This window comes from Vombatus ursinus, unplaced genomic scaffold (genome assembly GCF_900497805.2).
Source record: "Vombatus ursinus unplaced genomic scaffold, bare-nosed wombat genome assembly UNPS02014778.1, whole genome shotgun sequence".
Classification (NCBI taxonomy): Eukaryota; Metazoa; Chordata; class Mammalia; order Diprotodontia; family Vombatidae; genus Vombatus; species Vombatus ursinus.
This window is the reverse complement of record NW_020954556.1, coordinates 46,506,519-46,533,358: the sequence shown is the minus strand read 5'-3', so window position 1 is coordinate 46,533,358 and position 26,840 is coordinate 46,506,519. Positions and strand designations below refer to the sequence as shown.

At 41.7% G+C, this 26,840-nt stretch overlaps 1 non-coding gene and 1 pseudogene across 1 annotated transcript; both read left to right on the top strand.

The window, feature by feature from the left end:
* Positions 1-19,156: 19,156 nt before the first annotated feature.
* LOC114045561 lies at positions 19,157-19,263 on the top strand. The gene has a single exon (XR_003569392.1). It is a non-coding gene; the product is annotated as a U6 spliceosomal RNA (small nuclear RNA).
* Positions 19,244-20,139, top strand: LOC114045168 (annotated as a pseudogene).
* The last annotated feature ends 6,701 nt before the right edge of the window (positions 20,140-26,840 follow it).

Below are 26,840 nucleotides of genomic sequence, written 5' to 3'. Positions count from 1 at the left end.
TGATTAATTGAACAGACCGTGCCAAGTTAACCTTATTTCCTTTTATTCCAACAGGATTAGATGAGAAAAATGCTATAGAAACAATTTTCCTATGACCTATGAACTTAGCACAGTGTTTGGCTTTGGTGCTTTAATTACACTTATGGACCCTTTTGGCAGTCTGGTGAACCCTATGAACTTCTTCTCAGAATAATGTTTTTAAGTGCATAAAATAAAATACATTGGGTTAGAAAGGGAACTGATTATATTGAAATACCGTTGTCAAAATACTGATAAAATAAGGTCTCAGACCTCCTGAAATCTGTCCATGAGTACCTTGGCAGTCCATGGACCTCAGAGTAAGATCATCTATTCTAAATTACCATGATATGAATGGCTGTCTTTTCCCCCATTCTCCTATTTCTCTTTTCCTGATGTGGTTGGAGTAAAAAGGAGCATGGGCTGGGGTAACTTGACAAAATGCAGGCTGGGACTGACCCTCAGCAGACAGCCATGTAAATAGTCTCATTAACCCAGGCCCAGCATGGTAAGAGAGGAGAAGGGATGAGACTTGGTGGGGTTTTATATTTTAAATGGAAAAGCCAGGTGAGGCAGAAGAGAAAAGAGAGAAGAGAAACAAAGAGAAAATCACTTTTGGATAAGCAGATTCCCCTCCCCACCCTGACTCCTACCTCTCACTCCTACCCCCACCATCGCAGGAAGAAAAATCCTGATGTGTATATGTATGTGTGTGTGTGTTTTCGTGTGTTTGAAGCAGCTGCAGGTAAAAGACCCCATGCGGTGTCCTCTGCGGCGTGGGATGCGGAGGCCGTTTTCATCCTATCTTCAGAAGTTTCCTTTTGAGGCATCGAGGTGTTAAAAATATTCCTCCCTGAAGGTGTAACCGAGGCAGAGCAGATGTCCCTGACTGAGCACTTTGGAAAGATCTATTAAAAGGAATGTAATTAGGTTGTCATCCCGGGGCCTCAGAGCCTGGCTTCAGAACTCCTTCTTTGCTGAAAGTTTTCGGGGCTTCAAATATTTGCAGAATCTGATTTACTGGAAGGGTTTCTCAGAAGCAGGTCATCTATAGCAAACAGGGCCAGCCCTCCACAAAATTGTGGAACAAGCTAGGTTTGGCTTAGTACTCTCAGCCTCTCTTTTGTGCACCAGGCAGTCAGTAAACTCTGTTCCCCCTTTTCCTTTACTAAATCTTGATCTCAGGAAAGATTCTCACATGAGTAACTTAAACTTAGTGTGAATGTGATTCACTGTGTTCTCTTTCCAAGAGTTATTTGCACTTGAACCTGATCTGAAAGTCCCAAGTGAAAGGGATTTTTAAGCATCAATGGGGCTGAAGAGGGGGTATCTTCATGGGATTGAAAGGGGGAGGGCAGGACTCTCCAAAGTTTCTGAAGTCATGCCATGCTCTTAAGGGGAAGAGAAGCATGGAGAAAGAAAGAAAGAGAGAGAGAAAGAGAGAAAGAAGGAAAGAAAGAAAGAAAAAAAGAAGGAAGGGAGGAAGGAAGGAAAGAAAGAAGGAAGGAAAGAAGGAAGGAAAGAAAGAAGGAAAGAAAGAAAGAGAAGGAAAGAAAGAAGGAGAGAAAGAAGGAAAGAAGGAAAGAAAAAGAGAAGGAGAGAGAAAGAAGGAAAGAGAGAAAGAAAGAAAGAAGGAAAGGAAGGAAAGAAAGAAGGAAAGAAAGAAAGAAGGAAAGGAAGGAAAGAAAGAAAGAAGGAAAGAAAGAAAGAGAGGGAGAAAGAAAGAATGTAGGAAAGAGGGAGGGAAGGAAGAAAAAAGAAGGAAAGAAGGAAGGAAAGTTATTTCTCTTTGCTTCTGTCAAAGATACACATTAATCACTTACTTACCTTTGCCATCCCTAGTCTACATCCCCTTTAGCTCAGCCCTACTGTCAACAACCTGGTATTCAGCTGACATCAAATGAAATGGAACTATGGGAAATGTGGTGTAATGGAAACTGGTTTGGGAGTCTGGAGACCTAGTTTCTACTCTCAGCTCTCACGCTAAATTACAGTCATTTTATCTTCATTTCTTCACCTGTAAAATGAAAGATGGAACTAGATAGGCAAGACAGGGAAAAACAAACATTTATAAAGCACCTACTATGTGCCAAGCACTTTGCACATATTATCTTATTTGATTCTCACAACCATCTCATAACACAGCCTGGTAGATGCTATTATGACCTCCATCTTACAGTTGAGGAAACTGAGGTAAACAGAAGTTAAGTGATTTGCTCAGAATCACACAGTTAGCAAGTCTCTTAGGCCAGTTTTGAACTGTGGTCCTCCTGACTCCAGGCCCAGAGCTGTATCCACTATACTTTCCAACTCTGGCATTCTATAATTCTAAATCACACAGAGTAGGTAATTTGCTTGCAAGTAATTCAGAGCTAATGACTAGTACCCAAGCCTATTTTTTTTTCCAGCGGTGGCAAAACCCAAGGCCTGTCCTATCTCCTCCAGAAAAACTTTCCTTAGTCATCTCTACATCTCTCATTTTCCTTTCCTCTATAGCCTCTCATTGCTTATGCCTATTGTTTGCCTTAAAAGTCTTCTTCATTTCCCTCGACCTTATGTTGCTTTGCAAATGACTCAAATTCTTTTTCACATATTCTATCCCCACCTCCCTCTCCCAACCAGTTAACATCTTGAAGGCAAGGACATTGAAGTCTAATTCTTTTACATTCCATTCTCTTCCTCACTCCCATAGTGTCTAGTTATGTTTCATCAGATAGTAGGCATTTCACTCATGCTGTTACCTAATTGGCTTCATCTGAGGGCCTGTTCTATTGAAGACACATTCCTTTGTGGGTCTTGGTTACCTAACTTACCACCTCCTGCCCCGCAAGCTGACTGAACAAGTCAAAGTGTGTGTGTGTGTGTGTGTGTGTGTGTGTGTGTGTTGGAGTGGGGGACTCTTGTGGTGGAGGGAAGATGTGCTGAACTATTTCTTCTCCCTTTCTTTCCCCAGTGAAATGAAATTATATCATTTCCATTGATTGACATATCTGAATCCACTCTCAACAATCCACTTTGCCTGTGTAGGAAGGTGGTGCTTCATGATGGGATAAATCAGAGAAATGCAATAGTCAGCTCCCTGTGCAAGTCTCCCACAGTCAAAGGAGCCAGAGAAATCCCAAGTAGGTAGAAGTCACCGTTGCTTCACTCCATATCCCCCGGGGGATATATGCTGGGTCCTTATCTAGTCCAGGAGGGAGCAATAGAAGGGCCCAGTGTCCAGTGCTCTTTCTGCTCACGGCCTCCTCCCTCTGTATCCCCTTGTGCTTTGATCTCCGAGTACTTATTAACCCAGAATGAATGAGAGTCCTCTGGAGAAGTGAAAGAGAGAACTCTTGTAACATGGTAGAACCTTCTCACCCCACTGAGGATAACTAACAGACAGAAGACCTGAGTAACTTTCTCAGTTCTGCTAGTGATGCAAAGTGTAAACACACTAATCCTGTTCAATCCAACTCACATTTATTAAGTTCCTACTGCATGCAAGCCACTGTGCCATAAATAACCTAGGAAAAATCACATGGCTTTACTGGGCCTCTGTCTCCTCATCTATAACAAAGAGTTACTATTAATCCTTCTCTCTCCCTATGCCGTTGGAGGTTGTCAAGATTAAAAGCAAATAAATAAATGGGTCTTTTTGTGAGCTAAACAACATAAAAATGTATTGGAATAAATCATGGGGCATAATGATACCCACACAATCTTTTCCCTCAGGCATCATCTCATTAATGTTCTTATAACACTTTAGATTATAGTTATCTCTGTGTATAGCCTATCTCCCTCCTAAGGCATGGGGACAGAAACATTTAACCTTTATATTTTCCCAATCAGCTAGTACAAAGCTCTGTTCGCAGTGGGAGATAAGTAAAGGTTTATTGAATGAATGAATATAATAATAATAGCAGCTAGCATTCATATAGTACTTAAAGGTTTGCAAAGTACTTTACATAAATTATCTCATTTGATCCTCACAACAACCCTAGGAGGTAGGTAATATTAATAATAATTATTATTATAAATCCTAAAAATATACATAATAACATATAGTAAATAATAACACAATAACTATATATAATAACACAATAATTATACATAATAAAATAATATATGATAATAAAAGCATTATCATTATTATTATTATAGATTGTAAGCTTTTTCAGGGCAAGGCCTATCTTTTGCCTCTTTTTGTATCCCTAGCACTTAGCACAGTGCCTGGCACAAAGGCACTTAATAAATGTTTATTGATTGAAAGCTAATATTTATACAGTGCTTGCTCTGTGTCAAGCATTGTGTTAAGCACTTTACAATGATCTCATTTCATCTTTACAACAACCCTGGCAGGTAGTGTTATTCTTATCCTCATTTTGCAGATGAAGAAACTGAGGCAGAGGTTAAGTGACTTGTCCAGGATCCCATAGCTAGTGAGTGTCTGAGACAGGATTTGAACTCAAGTTTTCCTTACTCCAAGTCCTTACTCTATCCACTGCCACAACTGGCTTTCTAGACTGATGTACCTACTGCCTATAGCTGATACACTCAATCAATCAATCAGAATTAATGAAACACTGTGTGCTAGGGAGTGTGTTGGGGGGTACAAAGGCAAAAAAGAACCATGAAATGCTTTCAGTGAGCTTATGACCTATGTTAGAAGAGACAGGTTATACATGTGTTTGGATATACAAAATATAGACCAAATAAATACAGGTAATGGGGGGTGGGGTTGGAGGGGTGGTAGAGGTGATCTTAGTGACTGAGGAGATTAAGAAAAGCTTCCTGTAAGAGGTACTGTCTGAGTTGAGTTGTAAAGGAAGCTAGGAATTCTAAGAGGCTGAAGTGAGGAGGGCATTCATTCTAGACATTGGGGGACCACCTGTACAAAGACATGGAGGTGGGATATGGAATGTTGCATGAGGAAAAGCAAGGAGGTCAGTTTGACTGGACTGTAGAGTGTATGTATCATTTTAGAAGTGCGTGTATAGAATATTAGAATATTAGAATAATATTCAAATATATTGGACTGTAGAAGGGGAATGATATGTAATATTATATACCTTAGGACGTAAGAAGTCAGAGAGGCCTAGATTTACGCGTTATTGTGGTGTGGAGGTGATCTCAAAGGCTTTGCAAGTGAATTGCAAACTAGACTTAAATACATAAAAAGACGTCCTGTCCAGTGTTGAAGTCTATACGAGTTGTCTGAGAACCACCCTGGCCAAGTTTGGAGATCTTCATCGCCAGAAAGGATGGCCACCAGATCATGATAAGATTTGTTGTGTTGGGGGATTGGCAGTAGGACACCACGGCAACTCATGAAAAGTGACCGATAAAGTAGAGAGGAAGCTTGTGTTCTGCATTGGTGGAAAAAGTAGCTGTGAGTGAAATCGCAGATTGTTGAGATGCTGAAGTAGAGAACTGTGTGTCACGTTATCTTTCTTTATGTCATCATAAACAAGTTCCTAAGAGCCTATGAGGCAGGACACATTTTTGATCCCCACGAATGCCTCGCACAGGCCTAGGCACTCAAGAGGTGTTAGCTAAGTACCTGATGGATTGACCAGACGGCATTATTACACATTAACAGTAGTAAGTTTGCTCGGGGCTACCTCTGTGAACGGGTCTCCTCCCCCAGAAACGAAGTCCACGACCACCTGGATGGTTCTGAGCTATTTCTTTAATTGGAAACCAAAGGGAGCCCTGGCTCTCTATCGGCTTGAAAACCAATCATCAACCAGGAAATGAGGTGAACCAGACACCAGTGAAAACAACAGCAACAAGAAAACAAACAAACCAAACTTCGTTCCTATGACCTCAGCTCTGAGGTCAGAAAGTGAGTTGTTCAGACAGCTGGCTGCACGGCTCCTCGGGGCCTGCAGTCTGCTTGTGATGGGCCCGGAGATAAAACTGCCAATCAGAAGAACTCCATATTAGGTTAGAAATGGGACAGACTCAAAGATGGGCCTAGGCTCCTAATATTTTTTCCCACTGAGGCTTGAAATCCCTGTATTAGAATTTCCTTTATTTGGTACTAGAAGGGTGCTCGGAGGCCAATTAGTGTCATTCATGCTGTAGAGATGAGACCATTGATGTCCTGGGAGACAAGCGACTTGGCCAAGGTCTCATAGGCAGGATGAGAGGGAGGATTTGAACTCAAGTTTTCTGCCTTCAGAATTAGTAACCTTCGCCCTGCTCTAGGTTGCCCTTTCTAGCTACCTTGTACAAATACTTCTGGGAACGGTAATGCATTCCATCCTTAACTGCTCAGTGTAAATGAGTTTATTAGATTTTATTAGATGCTTTCCTCCTTCACAGAAGGGACTGGGGCAGCAATGTGCATAGATTCCTTGGAGGACAGGAAGTACTAAAAAAAGAAAAAAAAAGAGGCATGCCCTTCTTCACAGAGGTGGAGGACAGGCTTTGAAATATTGCCTACAGTCAGATATGGTCACTATATCAGTTTGGGCCAAGTTACTGTTGCTCATCGTGCTCTTTTCATTTTTGTTATAAAGGAAGGCTCTCTAGTTGGAGGGAGGAATGAATATATTTACAAATGAGTGTGATGTAAAAACAAAAGGAATCAAGAAAAATAGTTTTTAAAAGAAACGAGGAGTAGGGGTCACCCAAAGGGTTAGGCTAGGGGTTAAATTAGGATGAAAGTTAGACTTGGAAGGATTTGGGAGCATTTTGGGGTAAGGTACACATTGGGTTAAAATAAGCATGAGGAGGAGTTAGAGAGTTAAGGTGAAGAGTTAAGATTTTGTTTAGAAGTGTCACGGTGGGGTAGGGATTTACATTAGGGATGTTATGAATAGAAGCAAGGTGAAGGGTGTATGGCTACTGTCCTACTTTATCACCTATTGGAATAGGCCCTACCTCAAATCTCTTCCCACTCTAATCCCTTTTCCACACAGCTGCCAAAGTGATTTGCCTAAAATATAGGTCTGACCGTGTCACCCTGTTCCCTCCTCCCCCAGTAAATTCCAACGGCTCTCTGTTACGTCTGGATCAAATATAAACTCCTCTGTCCCACACTTAGATCTCTTCCCAACCTAGCCCCTTCCTGCCCTTCCAATCTTCTCAGACACTACTCTCCTCCGCTCACTCTATGGTCTAGGCACACCAGCTTCCTATAGGACTCTCCATCTCCCTTCACTGTGTCTTTGCCTGGAGTGCACTCCCTCTTCCTCTCCACCTCCTACATCCTAAGTTTCCTTTAAGACATTCTTCCTTCTTCCAAGATTCAGCCCAAATGCCAGCTTCTTCAGGGGCCTTTGCCCATTTTCTCAGCTGCTAATGACATTCCTGCCCTTGAAGTATGGATGGTATGGGAGGAGAACATATACTCAGATAAAGATATATTTTACACACACACACACACACACGTATATACACATGTATATACAATATGTATATATGTGGATAGGTATATAATGTGTATACACATATGATCATCTATGCAAGTGTGTACGTGCACACATATATGTGTATGCATACATAAACACATGGCTCATACATATATAATGTTTGTATGTGTTGCATGTATGTTCACGTGCATATATAATACACATTACAATATACATGTGCCCACATGCATATATACATGCACATACACATGGGCATGTCTGCATATGTGTATACATGACATACATTATGTACACACATGTACATATAATGTATATATCACACATATATTATATACATATACACCCATATATACGCATAGCTATATGTGTATGTATGTGTGTACGTATGGGTATATATGCATATGTGTACAATGCATAATGCATATTATATATGCATACATACACATTACATAGGTTGTACACATACACATTATATATGCAGATATCACATATACATTATGTACACGTGCACATGCATGTTATGATAGTATATACATATGTTATACACGCATGCACGTGTATATGTGTGTATACATATATATGTGTGTATATCTATCTAGTGTGTGTGTATATAATTTATGGGAGTGAACTAACAACTGAGGAAATCAGTAAAAGTCTCCTCAAGGGGTATCAAGGGGTATCCTCAAGGGGTAGTTGAGGCTCGAAGGGAGTCCAGGAGGCCAAGCCCCAGGTCCTGCTTCCAGTCCAGCTCTTGAAGGCATAATCCCCAGAAGCAATTTCGTGGATATGTGACCTGGCACAACGGCGGCAGCCATAGTTGTGGTTGTTGTTAACAACCTGTGAGCCGTACCCAGAATAGAAAGTTCTCACCACCAAAGTCCTCAGCACTGTTAAATGTTCAACACTGGAAACATTCTTTCATTGGAAATGACATTAAAAAAAAAAAAAGCCATCACCATCTGCTTTGTCGCTGCACCCTAAGGATCATGGGACCTTTCCATCTGACTTGCTGATGAAACCTTATGGTGCCCCCCCTTTAGGATGTGAGCTCCTTGAGAGCAAGGTTTTGCTCTCTGCCTCTGGTTTTCTATTTGTTGTTCGTTTCTGTTGTTGTTGTTTTGAGACTGAGTCTCCCTATCTTGCACAGACTGGAAATGAGGGCCACTCATGGACTCACAGGATCAGTCCTAATATTGATTAACATAGGAGCTTTAATCTGCTCTGTTTTTCTGACCTAGGGCAATTCACCCCTCCTTGGGCATTCTGGTAGCACCCTTCCTCAATTCAGAATTCTTGAGCTCAATGGATCCACCAGCCTCAGCCTCCCCAGTAGCAGGGTCTACAGATGTGTTCCACCAGGCTTGGCTATTTTTCTATTTGTATCCCAAGTACTTAGGACAGTGTTTTGCATTTAGCAAGAACTTAATATATTTTTTTAATTAATTCATTCATTTATAGCAGACAGATTGTATGAAGGCATGAAGCAGGGGATGGAATGTTGTGTGCGTAGAAGTAAGCCATTTTGCCTGGAATATAGAGTGCATGAAGGGCAATGATGTTAAATCCATCTGGAAATATAAATTGGCCCCAGATTGTTAAGAATGTTAAATGCCAAACTGGAGAGTTTGTATTTTATCCTTGAGGTACCTGGGAGCCACAGAAATTTCTTGAGTAGGGAAATGGAATGGTCAAATCTGAGCTTAAGGAAGGTGTGGGAAGAAGTGTTGGCGAGAAGAGAAACTGGAAGAAGAGAGAATAATTAGGTTACAGAAATAGTCTATGCAAGTAGAAATGAGGGTTTGGAGTAGGGTGGGTGGCCAGCTGAATGGAGAGAGAGAAATCTAGTTAGGAACTGAATTAGTATTTACAAGGAAGAGATTACAGAAAGACTGATTTGGGAGGCATAGATTAGAATGTCTTTCTGAATGAGCAATGTCCCAGGAGTCTCTAGTGACCAAGCTTAACATCTATTCCCTCTTCCACTCATCCAGGGCTCTCAAATTAGTGTCTTGTCTCCGACACCTGGAACCCCGAACTAGGAATCACGAGACCTCTGTTCTAGACCTTGATCTCCTCTTATTAGCTTTCTGTGAAACCATGAACAAATTCAATCTCCTTTCTGGGCCTCAATCTCTTCATCCATCAAATGGACATAATTTGTCTTGTAGAGCTATCATAAGGATAAATCTTGTGGGATTACAAATGTGAAAGAGCTTTGAAAAATATCAAGTTCTATATTAGAATAAAGGATTAGAAAGGGAACTCACCCACAAGACAGGCTTTTTTCTCTTTCTAAGAGTGGAATTGCATACTCATACCCCACCTTCTGAGGTCCAATGACCATTGCTAAAAAATGCCTCCTTTGGTCTCTGTTGAAAGAGAAAACAAATAAAGATAAAGGAAACTCAGCACAAAAGCACTCTGAGCTTGCCCTCTGCACAATGTTTGCCTAAGAGTTCATCCAATATTTGTTTTAAGGAATGAATGAATGAATAAATGAATGAAGGGTCGCTTCCCAGACACCTGGGGCCTGAATATATTGGAAAGCACACAGACATCCTTGTTTGAGACTTTCCTGATCTCCAGCCACCAGCAAGAGATACTCAACCCCCTGAAATCTATGTACATTTTTGTCTCTATGCATTTCCTCTTTCCATGCTCATTCCTAAAATGCTCTTCCTCCTTGCTTCAGCCTTTCTCTCTAAAGTCATTCTGCAAGGCCTAGCTTCAATCCCAAACCCTCTATGAATAGTTTCCTTGTACTCGCCCGGGACTCCTGTAATGCCTGCTGCTTGGGATCTTTTTTTTTTTTTTTTAGCACCTATGACATACACATTTGAAAAGATGCTGGACAATTAAAAAAAAAAGAAAAAAAGCAATATGTGTCTCATTTCCTCAATTCAATTATAAGCTCCTTGAGGGCAGACGGCAAGGTCTTATGGGAAAAGTACTTAATTTGGAGCCACAGAATTAGAGTTCAAATCCTCATTCTTCCACTTACTAGCTATGGGTCATTCATGAACTTCTTTCATCTTTATGTTGTATTCTTTCTGGGTTCACTCTCCCCATTCACACTGGACTAACAGGTTGGGTCCATGGAGGATGGCTGTTACTTACACTCCCCTAAAAGAGTAACCCTGAAGGGTTATGGCTTCTTATGTTATATCCCATAAGAGCTCATCTGTTGGGCTCCCCAAATAAATGACCAAGTTGACATCAAGTAGCCTTTACAAAAGGATATTTACTGAGAAGGTATAGGACAAAATGATGGCACCCAAACCAGTATGTACACCTTCCCCCTGCACACACATTGTCCCTAGGGATAGCAGATGTGTATGGGGCTGAGGAGTATCTCACAGCTCTTGTCCCTGGGAATCCTTTTCTCCCTTCTCAGGGACTCCATCAAGTTTGTCTAGGGACAATGGGCTTCCATGATCAAGTGATCTGGCTCTTTGTTAGACTCAGTGTATTGGTTGATGGGACAATCTACTGCAGGGCTATATCAAGCTTAGCTGCTAAGTTGTCCCCTCACTAACCTGGGCTATTGCTGCTAACGATTTTGGTAGTCTCTGCCACCAGCTCTGATCTCTATTGGCTCTCCCAATCTTTCGAAACTCCCTAGGTTATAATCTGGTCCATTCCATCTTCAGATATTCATTGACCTAAGATCTAAATACAAAAGAGACAGGAAGCATGCATTCATGAACATGTGGTAGGTGCATGGGGCAAATGGTGGCTGTTTTTGCCCATCACTGGTGACTTACAGTAGGTCTTCATTCTAAAGCTGCCAGAGAAGAAGAGGAGAGCTTATCTCCTTGAACCTGTTTGTGCACACACTTAGTTCCTGCTCAGCATTTCCTGCATCATAAGTCCTTCTAATTCTTCAGCCAACCATAATACTTTTCATCATCACATGTTACTAATTATGAGTCATCATGGCCAAAACTGGCTTCCAAAGTTCCATCTATGGGATTAGCAGCAGACAGAGAATAGCGCACATGCTTTTGTATAACCCACCAGGAAAGGTAAACCATTCCATGCTCTAAGGGGTAGGCCCTCACTAGCCAGTCTTCTCATTACCTGTAAAATGAAGATGTTGGATTAAGTTACCTCCAAGTTCCCTTCCATCTGTAGATCTATGCTCCTATGTCTTATAATACTTTGTATCTCTCTTTGCTAGGTTTTGTCGGGGATGTAAACATGGTTCTCGAACTCTAGGAATTTATAACCTTGAGGAAGAGGTATGTAATGGAAATAGGAGAAATGAGACCCCAGATGACGATTGAACCTCATCAGAATATGAAGCAATTTGTGGAACTAGTAAGTACACATTCTACTTGTCTACTGTCAGGGAAGTCATAAACAATGTTGTCTTTCTGAGAAAGAGGTGGGGTTCCTCCCTTTCCTCATCTATAAAATAAAAGGGTTGGATTATAGACTCAATAAATTCCCTTCCATTTCCAAATCTATGATCATATGAATTATAATATGGCAGTATATATAAGAGGTAGAGGCAAAGTTCTGTAAAAAGGAGCCCAAAGAAGGGAAAGGTCACAACTTCTGACTGGGTGTGATCAGGAAATGTTTCAAAAAAAGGGGTAAGAATTGACCTGGGAAATTAACCTCTGTGGGAAAAATCTCAAGGGAGATGATAGGGCCATGCAGAGGGTATGGCTAGTGTGGCTTTCATCATAGGCTGTGGGTCACAGAAAGGAAGGGGAAATTTGAGCCTCTAAGCAAAAGCTAGATCTGGGGTGACAGGAAATTTAGGGCAGGGGATTAAGAAGCTTGCTTCTGATGCCTGCTCAAGGACTGCCCATTCTCCAATGGCCTTCCTTGGGGAAAGGCCCCTTCTGTCTCCCTTCAACCCTAACTCCCATCTCCAGAAAGAAGACTGTTCCAAGTAAGGCACAAAGAACTGCCCAGGGGTGACTCAGTCACAAACTGTGTCTAATCCCTCAGACTGGCAGTCCCCTGACCTGTCCCCAAAACCTTAACTCCAGCTCAAGCCCCTGGGGCTCTGGCCCAGTGCCACTACCTGGGAAGGGAGGAGAGGAAGAGAAGGGAGAGTTAGAGATTTGTCGTCTCCCTCCTTGCTCCTAATTCCGCCCTTTGTAGAGAGAAGAGCTCCAACCTGAGAGGCAGGTCCGTGGTGCCCTCTGCTGTGCAAAATTCTCAACTACAGACAGACCCTCCTTAGGGTTTAGGGGAAACTCCTGCTCTAGAAAATGTGCCCCCAAGAACAAGGGCTTCAGCCGCCTTGTACATCCTGACCTCTGGAGACAGCCCGCCAAGGAAGAAGGGACAGGGAGGAAGTCTGGCTCTTCACCGCAGCTCTCGTCTCTGGATTTGTAAAATACTTTGGGTGCCGAGCTCCCTCTGAGCAAGGGCCCGTCTGGCCCGTCGTCCAAAAAGAGAGCCTTGTGCCAAGCAAGACATAAAAGAAGCTCAAAAGAATAAAAGGATTATAAATCGAGAGCGGAAAGGAACCTCCGAGAGCATCATTCTACAGATGTGGAAACTCAGGCCCGGGGAGTTTACATGACTTTCTCAAGGTCATACGAGTAGTGAGAGATGAGATTTGAACCCAGGTCCTCTGACTCACCTAGTTCCACATTGCTCTACTCAAAACCATAACCCCTACCCTGGCTTGGCCTGGTGCCTTAAATCCCACTGCTGGGGCTTATAGTGTGATGGCAGACGAGACATACACAAATATCTATGATACAGGGTATCATTTGGTAAGAATCACGTGTGGCAGAAAGTGGTTTTTTTTTTTTAATTTAATTTAATTTACTTTCTAGTTTCAAATTCTCTCTGTTCCTTACTCCTCCCCCACATCTTCAGAAGGTAAAAAAAAGAAAAATTATTTCTAATTAAGGAAGGCTTCATGACAAAAGCAGCATTTGAACAGGGCCTTAAAGGATAAGAATAGAAATTAGAAAGCTAAAAATGATGGGAGAAGAGAAGAGTCATTCCTCTGAATCCAGGAGGTTTTCAGGATTCCAAAAGTACCCTATTAAAATGCAAATCCCCCGGACTGCAGTACCCTAAACTCAGTGGCTCCTGGCAGGGTGATGCAATTGAAAGAGGAGACCTAAATTCAAATCTTAGGACTACTAGGTGACAGAGTGGACAGAGGACCAGGACACAGAGTCAGGAAGACCTGAGTTCAAATCTGGCCTCAGAGGGGGCAGCTAGGTGGCACAGTGGATAGAGCACCGGCCCTGAAGTCAGGAGGACCTGAGTTCAAATCTGGCCTCAGACCAAAAGACTTGACACATACTAGCTGTGTGACCTTGGGCAAGTCACTTAACTGCAATTGCCTTACCAAAAAAAAAAATCTGGCCTCAGACACTTACCAGCTGTGTGACCCTGGGTAAGTCACTTAACCCTGTTTGCCTCAGTTTCCTCATCTGTAAAATAAGCTGGAGAAGAAATTGCAAACCACTCTAGTATCTTTGCCAAGAAAACATGAAATGGGGTCTTGAAGGGTTGGACACAACCGAAAAGATTGAACAAAAATTCAAATCTTGATTTCTACTAGCTGAAGGACCCTAGGGCAAGTCACTTAATCTCTCTCAGCCTCAGGTTTGTAAAATAATAATTTGTAAAATAATAGCACTTATTGAGTTTTTATGAGAATCAAATGAGATAACATATGGAAAGTGCTCTATATACCTTAAAGCCCTATCTATTGTTGTTCAGTCTTTCAGTCCTGTTCAACTGCATTTGGGGTTTTCTTGGCAAAGATATTGGAGTGGTTTTTGCCATTTCCTTCCACAGTTCATTTTATAGATGAGGAAACTGAGGAAAAGTTAAGTGACTTGCTCAGGGTCACACAGCTAATAAGTGTCTGAGGCTGGATTTGAAATCAGGTCTTCCTGACTCTAGGCAGGGCTCTCTATCCACTGCACCAACTAGCTGTCCCCAAAGCATATATGAATGCTAGCTACTCTTTATTTATTTATTCATTCGTTTATTTATTTGTTAGCTTTCTGAACACTGTGGGAACAGAACATAAGAGATATCTAGGGCAGATGGAATATGAATGTGAGGAAGTATTGTTGGGCTTGTTAGAATGAGGAAATGGATGATTTCAAATAGATGTGAAAAGACTTAGATGAACTCATGCAGAATGAAGAGAAGCCCCACCAGAAGAACGATTTGTTCTAGAACAACAATTTTGATGACTTCTATAAACTGAAGGAGAATGAAATGAGCAGAACCAGGACAACAATATGTTTATACATGTTGTTTATACAGTGTTGCCTCAGTTTCCTCATCTGTAAAATAAGCTTTATACAATGACAACAACACTATAAAAACAAACACCTTTGAAAACTTTAGGAACTATGTTCAATACAGTGACAATTCACGTTCTAGAGGGTCAGTGATGGAAAGCACTATTCATTATGGAGAGGTGCTGGGTTTAGGGTGCAGAATGAGACACATTGCTGTGGAATATAGCCACTAAGAGAGTTGTTTTGCTTGACTGCATATTTGTTATAAAAAATTTTGTTTTGGTTTTTTTGTTTGTTCTCAATGGAGTGTGGAGTAGGAGGGAGGAAAAAAAAGATTTCTGTTAATTTTTTTAGAATAGAGAGGGGAGGGTTACAGATGTGAAATTTTACATGCATTTTCAAATAAGGCAACTGTATCATTAGCTTTATTTAAACTCTTTTACTTTATTATAAGAGACTGCTCATGAAAGGGAATAATCAGTAAAATGATTGCAATGTTAAAAACAAGCACCTCAATAAAATAAAGGAAAAAAAAGAATCAGTAGGGGAAGGGAGATGGGCAGAAAAGGGAGGATGAAGGCATCAAAGATAGACATTGAGGGCTTTACAACATTGCTTGGGGTCTCCATGCAGCAAATGGAACTGATCAGGTTGTGCTGAGCTTTATTTCTTCTTCGCTTTCTAAGTGTTTCAAAAGCACAGGAGATGTGAGTTGCACCTCCTCCAAGAAGCCTCCCTGACTACCCTAGGCATACTTGTTGCTGTCTTCTCCAAACTCCTTTTGCATTTGTCACGCGGTTTAGCATAGTTAATAGTTTTTTCACTGTTTCACCGGTGTTAGTTCTCCTCACAGTTCTTCAGAGCAAAAACTGTTCTACAAGTGGCTATAAGCCTTGTCCTACTCCAGCTATGTCGCCTGAAATTCATTGGCTTTGCCTTGGCCATGAGGGAAAAAGGGTTTCCTGTTGCCCAGGCCCATGGTTCAGATCCTGGCCTTTGCTCTCTTTAGTGAGGGTAGGAAATCTTGCCTGCAAAGGTATGGCTGCTAGGTGCCCTAGTGACACCCTTGATCGGCACTCATGAATCTAGAGGGGAAAAAAGGAGTTTCCTATTGTTGAGGCACGGCCTTGGCACCCTCAGCCCTAGTGTTAAGAGTCTTATCAGGATATGGGGTGGCTACCAAGACTCTGGTCAGCAATTTATGGCTATAGCAGAAAAGGGGAGACCTGCTGTTTGATCCATGAGGTACCCCCAGCCAAGCTGGAAGCCGGACTCTTGGTGCCATGCATATCAGGATGTGGGGGTGCCATGCATATCAGGATGTGGGGGTGGCATGGGGGCGGGGTGCCTGTCTGAGCAGCTCCTCTTCTGGACAATAAGCAGTTCATGAACTTGAGGGATAAGGAGATGCAAAGATCACAGGACTCCCTGCCCCTGGAGGACACAGTTCAGAAAGGAGGCGAGGCTGAGCAAGGCTATGCGTTCTTCTCCATCCAGGGAGGTAATGGGGCTGGGAATCAGAGTCACAGCTTTCGTCAGCAGCTCATGAATTAAAGGAAGATGCTCATGACTCCAGTTTGACCCATTCAGCTGGTTCTGTTGGATTCTGTCAGGAAGGGACCACTCTGGAGGCGATTGCAGGAGGCTTTACTAGTAAAGCATTGACGCGTAGAAATACTGGCAGGGTGTGGGGAGGCTGCAACAGTTCCAGAGGCGAGTGGCGCAGCAACAGCCAAACCTAAATGAGGGCAGGGGAAGGGAGAGGGGCAGAGCCCCGGGGGAGGCCTGTGGGAGGACTTAGGTGATGCCCGAAGGACCTCTGGACCTCTGCTGAGAGTGGGAGCCGATCAAGCAGTGCAGGAACCATCTGTGATTGCTCTATTAGCTGGGGGTTCATGTGGAGTTCTTATAAGATGCCTCTAGGGCATTTCCTCTGACCATCTGGCTGGGGATGGTGCATTACCTCTTAGTGATGAAGGGGTTTTCTTAACCTTGAAACAAAGATGGGGAGTTCTCCCTTGAACATTTGAACAGGGATAGGCTTTATCTCTAGATGCAGGATGACGGGCAAGCTGCCTCAAGTTCCCACTTTGGCCTCTCTGGGCAAAGAAGGCTTTGTGCTAAGGGTAACAAACTATCATAGTATACAGTCAGGGGAGGCCGAGGCACGGTGGGAGAGGAAGAGATCATCCAATCAGCTGGTGAGGTCTATAGGCAAATTAAAACTGTCTCAGTCAAAATAACAAGATGGGCTCCAAGTAATAAAAAATGGAACTTACTTACAAAATGTCAAAGGATCACATAGAAGTGTCTTAAGCAGTTTCCACAGGATCACTGAATGTTAGGGATCTTAAAGATCACCTAATCCAACTCCCCCCTTTTACAGATAAAGAAACTGAGGTGGGGGCGAGGGGGAATGACTTTCCCAACATCAAATGCCAAGTAAGTGGCAGATCCAAGATGGCCTCAAACCTATTCTCCTATACCAATCATGTCAAACATGTGGCTCACTGCCTGAACCAAATTAAAATTTAATTGGGAAATAGTTAACAAAATAAAAATGCAGTAAAACATAGATAATGTTAATATGTGGTTTTCTAAGTCAACATGTGGTCTCAAAGATCCTTATATACAATTTGGTGGCCCCTGTTTCTACTTGGGTGCGACACCACTGTCCTATACATTTCTTCTCAAATCCCTTACGGTGCCTAGTACTACACTAGGCACGTAGCAGGCACTCTATAGAGATTAATTAGTTCCTTGGGAGTGCATCATCACTATATTAAAAAACAAACAAACCACCACCCAACAAACAATCAAACTTTAAAACCATTTTCCTTTTATTTTTGTAATCAAGGCCATCTCTAGGCATGTCCTTCCTGCTTTTGGCTGACCGCATGTATGTGACTCAGTACTGAGCGGGCTTGGCACTTTGAGATGACAAAGCAAGCCCACTTTTTCGTCGCAGACTAGAAGAGCTGATGATTCAGCGAATACTTAAAAGGAAGTTACTCCACCCTCACTAGACTCTCTTCTCTTCCAGCTGCAAATTACATTAGGACTATTTTGAGCCGCTACCCTTCAGTAAAGAAGGAATGGTTTGCTGCTTTCTCCATGCAGGCCACCAGGTGTCTGTGAGCACATGGCAGATGATGTATCGGCTCTGCCTCCACAATTCTAAGACTGGGTTTGAGCTGCAGTTTTTGTTCTTCGTTTTAAACCCTTCCTAAGTGCCAGATGGGGGCAGCTAGGTGGCACAGTGGATGGAGTGTTGGACTAGGAGTCAGGACGACTCATCTTCCAGAATTCAAATCTGGCCTCAGACACTTACTAGCTGTGTGACCCTGGGCAAGTCATTTAGCCCTGTTTGCCTCAGTTTCTTCGGCTGTAAAATGAGCTGGAGAAGGAAGTGGCAAACCACTTTGGTATCTTTGCTAAGAAAACCCCATATGGAGTCAGAAAGAGTCAAACACAACTGAAAACAACAGAACAACAAAAAGTGGCAGACATGGTGTTAAGCACTGGGGATAACAGTTCCTGCCCTTAGGATGCTCACTTTCTGAAGAAAGATGAAGCAAAACTTGAGGTCAGGAGAGAGATAAGGGCTAGATAAAAAAAACCAGAAAATCATTTGCATAGAAAAGATCATTGAATACATAGAAACTGATGAGATAACCTGGAGAGATAGTATAGAAGTGCTCCAGACTGCCTTGGAGGACATCCAATTACTGGACGTCCTGGATCTTCATCCAGCAGAGGCTGGGGAGAGGTCAGAAAAGTAAGAGGAGACTCAGAAGAGGGTAGAGTCACGAAAACCTAGAGAAGAGATTATCCAAGAGAAGAGAGTTATTGTCAGTATCAAAGGCTGCAGAGAGGTAAAGGAGGATGAGGACTGAGAAAAGTCCAATAGATTTGGCAATTAAGATCGTTGGTAACTTTGGAGACACCAATTTCTATTGAATGGTGTGACGATGAAAAAGATTTGAGAGACATAGTTTCTGGGTAATTTAATCATTTTATTAATAAGGCCATGTATTATTAATAAAAGAATGGTCATTTGGCCATCTCTCTCTTGGACCAAAGACAATCATGGTGGTGTGCTCATAGTTTATATACCCTTCAAAGAGTAGGTATTCCTGAGAGGTGGCAATCAACTCTGAACGACTAACATAATGGGAGATGAGCTATACTAAAAATAGGGGCTGAGAGTGACATCATGTTACCCTTGAACAGAGAAACTATTTCTATACTCAAACCACCCCCAGCCTTGGGCTATATAGACAAAAGGATCATCCTCCATTCCAGGTTGAGTAGATTAAATTCCTTAAGGTTGGGTGGGGTCTGATCAAGATTGAAGAGTGTTAATTCAATCTCATTGTCAGTCCTGTCTGTTCTAGAGACTACTTTTTAAAATCAGGACTTCAGAAGAAGGGAAGAACTCTGGACCTCTCCAGATTATTGGTTATTAATAATAATTTCTTTAAGTGGTAAGATCAGAAGCCAAACTGCAGAGGGTTTCTAAGAGAGTGAGAGATACTTAATCAGGCAGCACATATACTGACATTGTAATTATACAGAAAAGATTGGCATGGTCCCTTCATAAGGATGACATGAAAATTCATGAAGGTTTCCATACATTTTTCATCTATGGCTGAAGTAGATACAACCATGTCTGCAAGACTTCATTCAACTGATAGACTAATGGTTGACCTTAACAGAGCAATAGCCAGAGATGGATCTGGAAAACCTGGTGCTCAATTTACCAGAAAGAAACTGTTGATGGGATTAAAGAAGATACTGACAAACATCACCTTAGAAATTATTTTAACGAATATAATCAAAGTGATTGAAATAATTGAATATTGATATTGAATATATTGAAATATTGATATTGAAAATATTAAAACATTTACAGTCTGGTTTTTAAAAAAAAAAGGACTTTGGTTTTGTTACATCTAATGCCCATGATTCTGTGGACAAAATTATATTGCAAAAACACTATATCATCAGAGAAACACAATGCAGAAGTAAGAAAAGCTTTATCTAGACGAGAAACAACAGGGAGTTCAAAATTCTAGGAAGCAGCTTTGGTTTGGGGAAATTCCTGTGGTGGTGGCAGAAGTTTCGCACCAGGCACAAGAAACAATTTTAGAGGAGGATCTGATGGATATAAAAGTGGTTGTGGATTTGAAGATGGTTACAAATGACACAGAAGAGGACCAATAGGTAACAATTTTGGAGGTAGTCTTGGTTTTAGAGGAGGAAGAAGGTATCCTTTATGGTGATAAAGAATATGGTAAACAGGGTGGGGGCTATAGAAGTGGTTATGACAAATATGGAGGAGGCAGTTATGGTAGTGGAAACTACGATGATTTTGGAAACTATAATCAACAACCTTCTAACTACAGTCTGATGAAGAGTGGAAACTTTGGCAGAACATAGGGGAACTATATGGTAGAGGAAACTATGATCCGGGAGGCAGCAGATGAAGTGGGAATTATGGAGGAAGGAGTTGATATTGAGCATCTACCTGTTTGCCATGGGCTTCATAAATTAAGTAGGAAAGAGTGGGAGCCCAGAGATCTTTCAGATGCTGGAAAGAATATATCCCCAGTGAGGTATTTTTCTAGGGGCACTGGTCTAGTATAAAAGAAAAGCTTGATGGCATCTGAATCCAGCCAATCTTTAAAACAAACAAACAAAAAAATGTGCTATATTTCTACAAAACTTTTAACTACAATAGTTTTACAAAGATGCTATCAAAAACTGAGCAAGTGGAGCAAAATAATTATAAGCTTAAGTTGAACTTTTCTAGCATTGATAGGAATCAAGGGCAAGCATAATCTATTGCCAAAGGAACTACCTTTTGACAACTGAAGCAAGCGGGGAGGTGTCCTGCTGCAGGTAACTAAGGAAGAAGTGGTCAGCCACAGAATATCATCAAGAAATAAACAATTGAGGGCCATCTGAATATATTTTTGTTAGGGCTTTCATTTTTAAAAGCAATTTATTTGAAAGGGAAATATATTTGGATGATAAAAATTAAAAATTATCATCTAGTTTAAATTATGGTGATGAGAATTATCTGTAAACATGAAAAATTCAGCCTAGTTAGCAAAAAAAAAAAGCGTAGTATTTAAACAGGTTTCGCAAATAGACAAAATTAGGGGCAGCTAGGTGGCACAGTGGATAAGCTCCGGCCTTGGAGTTAGGAGGTCTTGAGTTCAAATCTGCCCTCAGACACAAAACACTCACTAGCTGTGTGACCTGGGCAAGTCACTTAACCCCATTGCCTAGCCAAAAAAAAAAAAAAAAGCAAAAAACAAATAGACAAAATTAACTTCTTTGAAATTAAGCTTTTAAAATAAACATTTTGTATTCTTCCTTCTTCCCCTCCAAAAAAGAGAGGAAAAGGAAATGGAGGCACCTACCATATATGACTTTTTCAAGGAACTTAGCCACTACAGGGAGGAGAGATATGGGATGATAGCTAGAAAAAATGGTTGGATCATGTAAAGGGTTTTGAAGGATGGGGAGACATAAACATGTTTGTAGGCAATAGGAAAAGAATCTGTAGAGAGGGAGACATTGAAGGTTGGTGAGAAAGTGAAGATGACAGAGAGGTCAATTGGCTGAAAAAAGATGTGACAGAATGGGATCAAGGATTCATACAGAGGGGTTTACCTCAGCAGGGAGGAGGGATACATATGAGACAGGATGGAGGAGATAATGGGATAAGGCATCTGAGTGTTGTGAAGTGAATGGTCTCAATTTTTTCAGTGAAATAGGGGGCAAGATTCTCAGCTGAGGGCAGGAACAATACTATGCAAGGTTTGAGAAGGGATGGTCCCACTGGTGAGTGGGACAGTGAATTAATTAGGAAGATGTAAAAGAATTGCCTTATGTATTGAGGGCCCAGTTGAGATTATATAACATAAATTTATAGTAGACTCAATCAGCATAGTTTGGGGGTTTTCTCTACCTTCATTCAGCAACATAAGAATAAAAGAAAAGGCAGTGGATAGTGGGAGTTACCTAAAGGTAGGACCAGGCAAGTTGTGATGGGTACTTACATTGGAGGGCAAGGTACTTGAGTGTAGAAAAAAAATGTCGAGTTGATTTGGTTTATCAATGGTTCAAGGTAGGGAAGAGGGGAGAGAGTTTCCATCGCCAAGGTGTTGTAATGGGAAAGAACTGAAAGATGGAGGGATTGGAGGTCATAAGACAAAGAACAAGGTTAAGGATTGTAAGGCAGAGGGAAATACAGACTGATAAAAGATTATGAACAGATACAGGAATTTCAGAGTTCAATTTACCTGGATTAAGTTTCAGAGTTCGGAATGACTATTCAATGAGTCTCCAAGTTGCCTTATCATTCTTAAAAGGCTTAGGTATCAACCTTTCAGAAAATTATGGCAGATGTTATCAATCATGCTACGGAATCCTAGTGTTTTGTCTGTTGTGCACCACGAGTATTTTGTGTCCTTTAGCATCTCTTTTGCATGTAGGAGATAAATATCTGTCTCATACTTGATTCATACTGTACATTAAATATCTCTATCTATTAAATATCCTTTTAGGAGCCCCTAAACAGAAGTCACAACTTAATGTAATCCTCAGCTCAAATCCCATTTGCCTAAGACTCTACTCACTGGTAAGAACTGATTAGTTTTTCACCTTTTAAGTTGGCAAGAGCTTAGGAGAAGAGAGATCCTGGTCTTTTGGCTTCCGGCTTCAAGAGAGAAGACATGAACTTCCAGATTCTCTTTAGATTCCTGAAGGGACAGAAAGACTCTGGGGAAAAAGCTGCCATAGAGGATTCAGCATCTCAATCATGTCCCTATCTCCAGTTTACTACACCAGAGACTTAGAGGAATTTCACCCTGGCTGAAATCTGGTATTCACTCTCCCTTGATGGAGCTGAGGTACCTTACTACCAATGGAAGAGCCTGTTCACTCTGTCCAGTTTATTCTGGACATATTTATATGTCCACTTTATATTAATACTCTGTCCAGTATATTCTCATCTGTATACTTCTCTGACTTCTATTGGCTTTTGACTTGGATAAATAGGTTTATTTGCAATTTGTTATATACGGTCTTTGTGTAACTGGCTTTTAATGGAATGTGAGTCAAGCCTTGAATATATAGTGTGGGGAATTCCTTCCCCATTAAGGAAGAGTGATCAGGAGTTCAGTTTGAACTTAAATATTATGTCTCCTAGACTAACAATATTTAGAGGAATACAGGGCCTGGGACATTTTCTCTGAGGAGAACAGAATATTCAGCCTCGGGATTCAACCTCCTTCTTTCCCTCCTGGCAGGAATCCAAATCTCCCAAGAGATATCCATTTATGTTTCTCTTTGAGTCACATTTAGACAGACACATACAGACACATATAACTTACATGGACAAAATATAGCCCACACCCCACCCCTACATTAGGCCTCAATTATTTTCCCCACTAGGGCACCAGGGTGGAGGTTTAACAAACCAGAGAATGGAAGAAAAGGGAACCTAATCTCAATGGTATGAGAGACCAGGCTCCCCAAGGCCTGAATGTGGTCTGGACTGTGTGCATGGATCCAGAACGTGGGGAGGGGCTCCTTAGTGGAAAGGCAGCTTCTTGGGCTCAACAGCAGGTTCTTACTGTTAGATTGTCAATATTCTCAAATTCAACTTAAAAACATACTGTTCTCATGCTCTACTCCCTTATTGCCACTAGTTATGTAAGTGGGAGATGAGTCTGAGCATTTCACTAGCCTCAGGGATCTCAATGGATGGGAACAGTTGCTATGGTGACACTGTGGCTATGGTAGCTAGATGAGAGATGAGAGATAAGATGAGAGATGGCTACTGTAGCTGAATGAGAGAATAGGAGGTCCGAAGATCACAGACACAATTGTTACTCATAACTAATTCAATAGAATAAGTATTTATTAGGTATCTACTATATACATGCAAGGAAGGGTGCTTGGTGGTGGTAGAGGCAGAGGGACAGACTGCACCTTCAAAGAGCTTGCAATCTAAAATGGGGTTAGAATATGTACACAAAAAGGATGATATAAGGTAGCATGTGATAGAAACAAAGAAACATTCGACAAAGTGCTCTAAGAAAATTTGAGGAGGGAGATGGACAATGGCTGCAAAATCAAGGAAGGCTTCACGGAGGAGGTGGAATCTGAGATGGGACCTGAAGAAAGAAAGTAGAGAAGGAGAATTCCTCTAGTGTGGGGGAGGAACTGCATGTATTCATGGTGGTGGGAAGTCCATATAATGTGGTGTAAACTTATATGCAGACTGGTCAGGATCAGGCATGACCAAGGTAATCTGAACCCTTTCCTTGAATGGGAGATGAATGGATAAGGTTTGTATACAGACAGCTGGGGGTCCATCTTCCTCATGCTAGCATTAACTACCCTGCAAAACTGAGCCTGCCCTACCTGTCTACAATGTTAGAACTGAAAGGGAATGATAATAATAACGATGACAACAATAACAGTAATAATGGGTAACATTTATATAGCACTTAGTATGTGCCAGTCACTATGCTAAGCACTTTACAATTATTATCTTGTCTGATCCTCACAACAACCCTGGGAGATAGGTGTTATTACTATTGTTATTTTACAGATGAGGAAACTGAGGCAGACAGGGGTTAAGTGACTTGCCCAGGGTCACACAGCTAGTAAATATCAGAGGCTGGATTTGAACTTACATCTTCCTGACTCCCAGGCCCAGTGCTCTATCTTTGGTGAAATTCCAGGCACCATGGGAGGCTGGTGGAGGAGATATTTTTGGCCAAGAGGCCTTCACAGAACCACATAGGCTGCCATCTCTTTTGCCTATAAGTAAAGGCAGTGCTGAGCTCAGTTCTTCATTGGGGTGAAAATACTGAGAATCCTCTAACACATCAGCTTTTTAAAAAATTTATGATTCTCCTCTAGCAAAGCTGAGCTGACATCTATGTGTCCTGTTTAAACACCAAGTCAGCTCTGCATGCCTTCCTGTCATTGACCTAAGCAAAGTTGAAAAGGGAACCTGTCTGGGAGGTCAGGCAGCTTCTTTCCCATGTCTGGGGCCCTGCATGTCCTGAAATAGCCCATGGGCCATATCTCCCTTAGTCTCAGTCACGAGGAATCTAAGTTTCAAAATGTCCTTATTTTGCAATCTGACTCAAAAGGGTGGGGAATGGAAAATTATCGACAGCAGCCACCCAGGGACCTCAGCTTAATATAACCAGTGACCTGGGAAATGATAGAGACAGAACATAATTCGCAGGGACTGAAGGACAGAGGGCCTCCTGTAGTTGATTCTTAATGAAAACTTTTCTTCAAACATGGAAGGAGACAGATTAGATGTCTGGGAAGAAACAGTTTCTCTACCCCCACACCCTTTTAATTCAGGAAAAAAAAAATTCTTCTCTTCCTGCCTTTCCCTCCCTTCTGTCTCCCTCCTCACTCCCTTCCTGCCTCTCTCCTCTCCTCTCCTTTCCTTTTCCTCTTACTCCCAGGTCCTCCCTCCTTCCTTTATTCCTATTTTCATCTACTTTCCTTCATTCTTTTCTCTCATATCTGGTCTCTCTATTCATTCTACCAGATAAATCCATACAATCTTAAAAGGATAAAATATCTTCACAGATTTAGAAATGGAACTTCAAGGTCATCTAGTTCAACCCCCTCATTTAACAGATAAGGTAAAATGAGACCCAGAGAGAGTAAGTCTAGCTAAACAACTTGCCCAAGGTCACAGAGATAGTAACAGACAGGATTTGAACGTAGGTCCCCAGTTTCCAAATCCTCTTGTCTTTCATTGCCCTGACCTATTATAAGTCAAGATATTCTGCTGCCAGCCTGCTGGTCAACCTCTTAGCACTTAGATTAGGTGGGTCCTCTGATAAGAGATATGTAGTCCGTTACTATGCCTCTTCTTGAAGCCTTTCCAGTTTGGTAGCATCTACTGTTCCAGCTTTTGAAAAGCCAGGGTCACCTCCACACCAGCCAAGGCATCAGATCCATATCTTGGCTCTAAGATTAGAGTTGGGCAACTATAGGCAAAGCCTCAATCTCCTCATCTGTAAAATGTGGTCATAATTCCAGGTACCTCATTACGTATTTGTGAAGAAAATCCTTTGTAAACCTCAAAGCACTATAAAAATGTGAAATATCTAGTTTGAATTAAAAAAATCTCTTCCCTTCCCCTAACTTGTGCCAAGAGGAGTTGACTCTAGTCCTCTCTCCATTTGGAAAAACTGGGAGAAGCAGCCTGGTGAAATTTGCATGGTCCAGCCCAGCTGCCAGAGGGAATTGGAAGGTGGAGAGGCAAATGGAAGGAGTGGGAAAGCCTATTTGAACTTCAAAGTTGGGCATTGGAAGGTACTGGCAGAGCAGCACTGTCCAGGGACAGTGGTATTATAAATGAGGGAGGAAGTGGTAGTAAACTGAATAGGCCTGGGACAGAAAACATAGACCCTTTGGAGTGATTACAAAAAAAAAAATGATCCCCACAATTGCTGGAAGAGATTGTTACATGCATAGAGCGGTACTTTGGTGGAACTCATACGTAAATAGCCCGAGGCAGTCTAGTGACTGCAGTAGACAGAGTGCTGGGCCCGGAGTCAGGAAAACCAGAATTCAAATTCAGCCTCAGACACTTACTACCTATGTGATCCTGGGCAAGTCACTTAACCTCTTTTTGCCTCATTTCCTTATTGGTAAAATGGAAGTAATAATAGCATCTGCCTCACAGGGTTGTGAGAATCAAATGAGATAATACTTGTGAAAGGATGTTAGCACAATGCCTGGCATGTAGTAGTCACTATATACATGCAGACAATAAAAATACTATAATACTGGCAGCTGCGGCTCAAGAAAAATTCTTCCATGGACCAATTGCTGGAGAACTTAACCTTGGAGATATCTTGAACAAACCACTGAAAATAGCAATCGATAAGGAGGTGCTATCAGACAAGCAACATAGCAACGAAGGAGAGATATGGAATCACAAATTCCAGGTCCTTCCCTCCTTGCTGAATCCTGGCCCAAGGCCAAGTACCATAAGCCATGAAGACTGCACATATCCCTGTATAGAAGCAGTGGCTAGGCATGAGTGTGAGATTTGTGCCTGAATTCCTTTGGTTTCAGGTGCAAGTCCTTTTTGTGTCCTTTATTCTCTATCTCTATCTCTATCTCTATCTCTATCTCTATCTCTATCTCT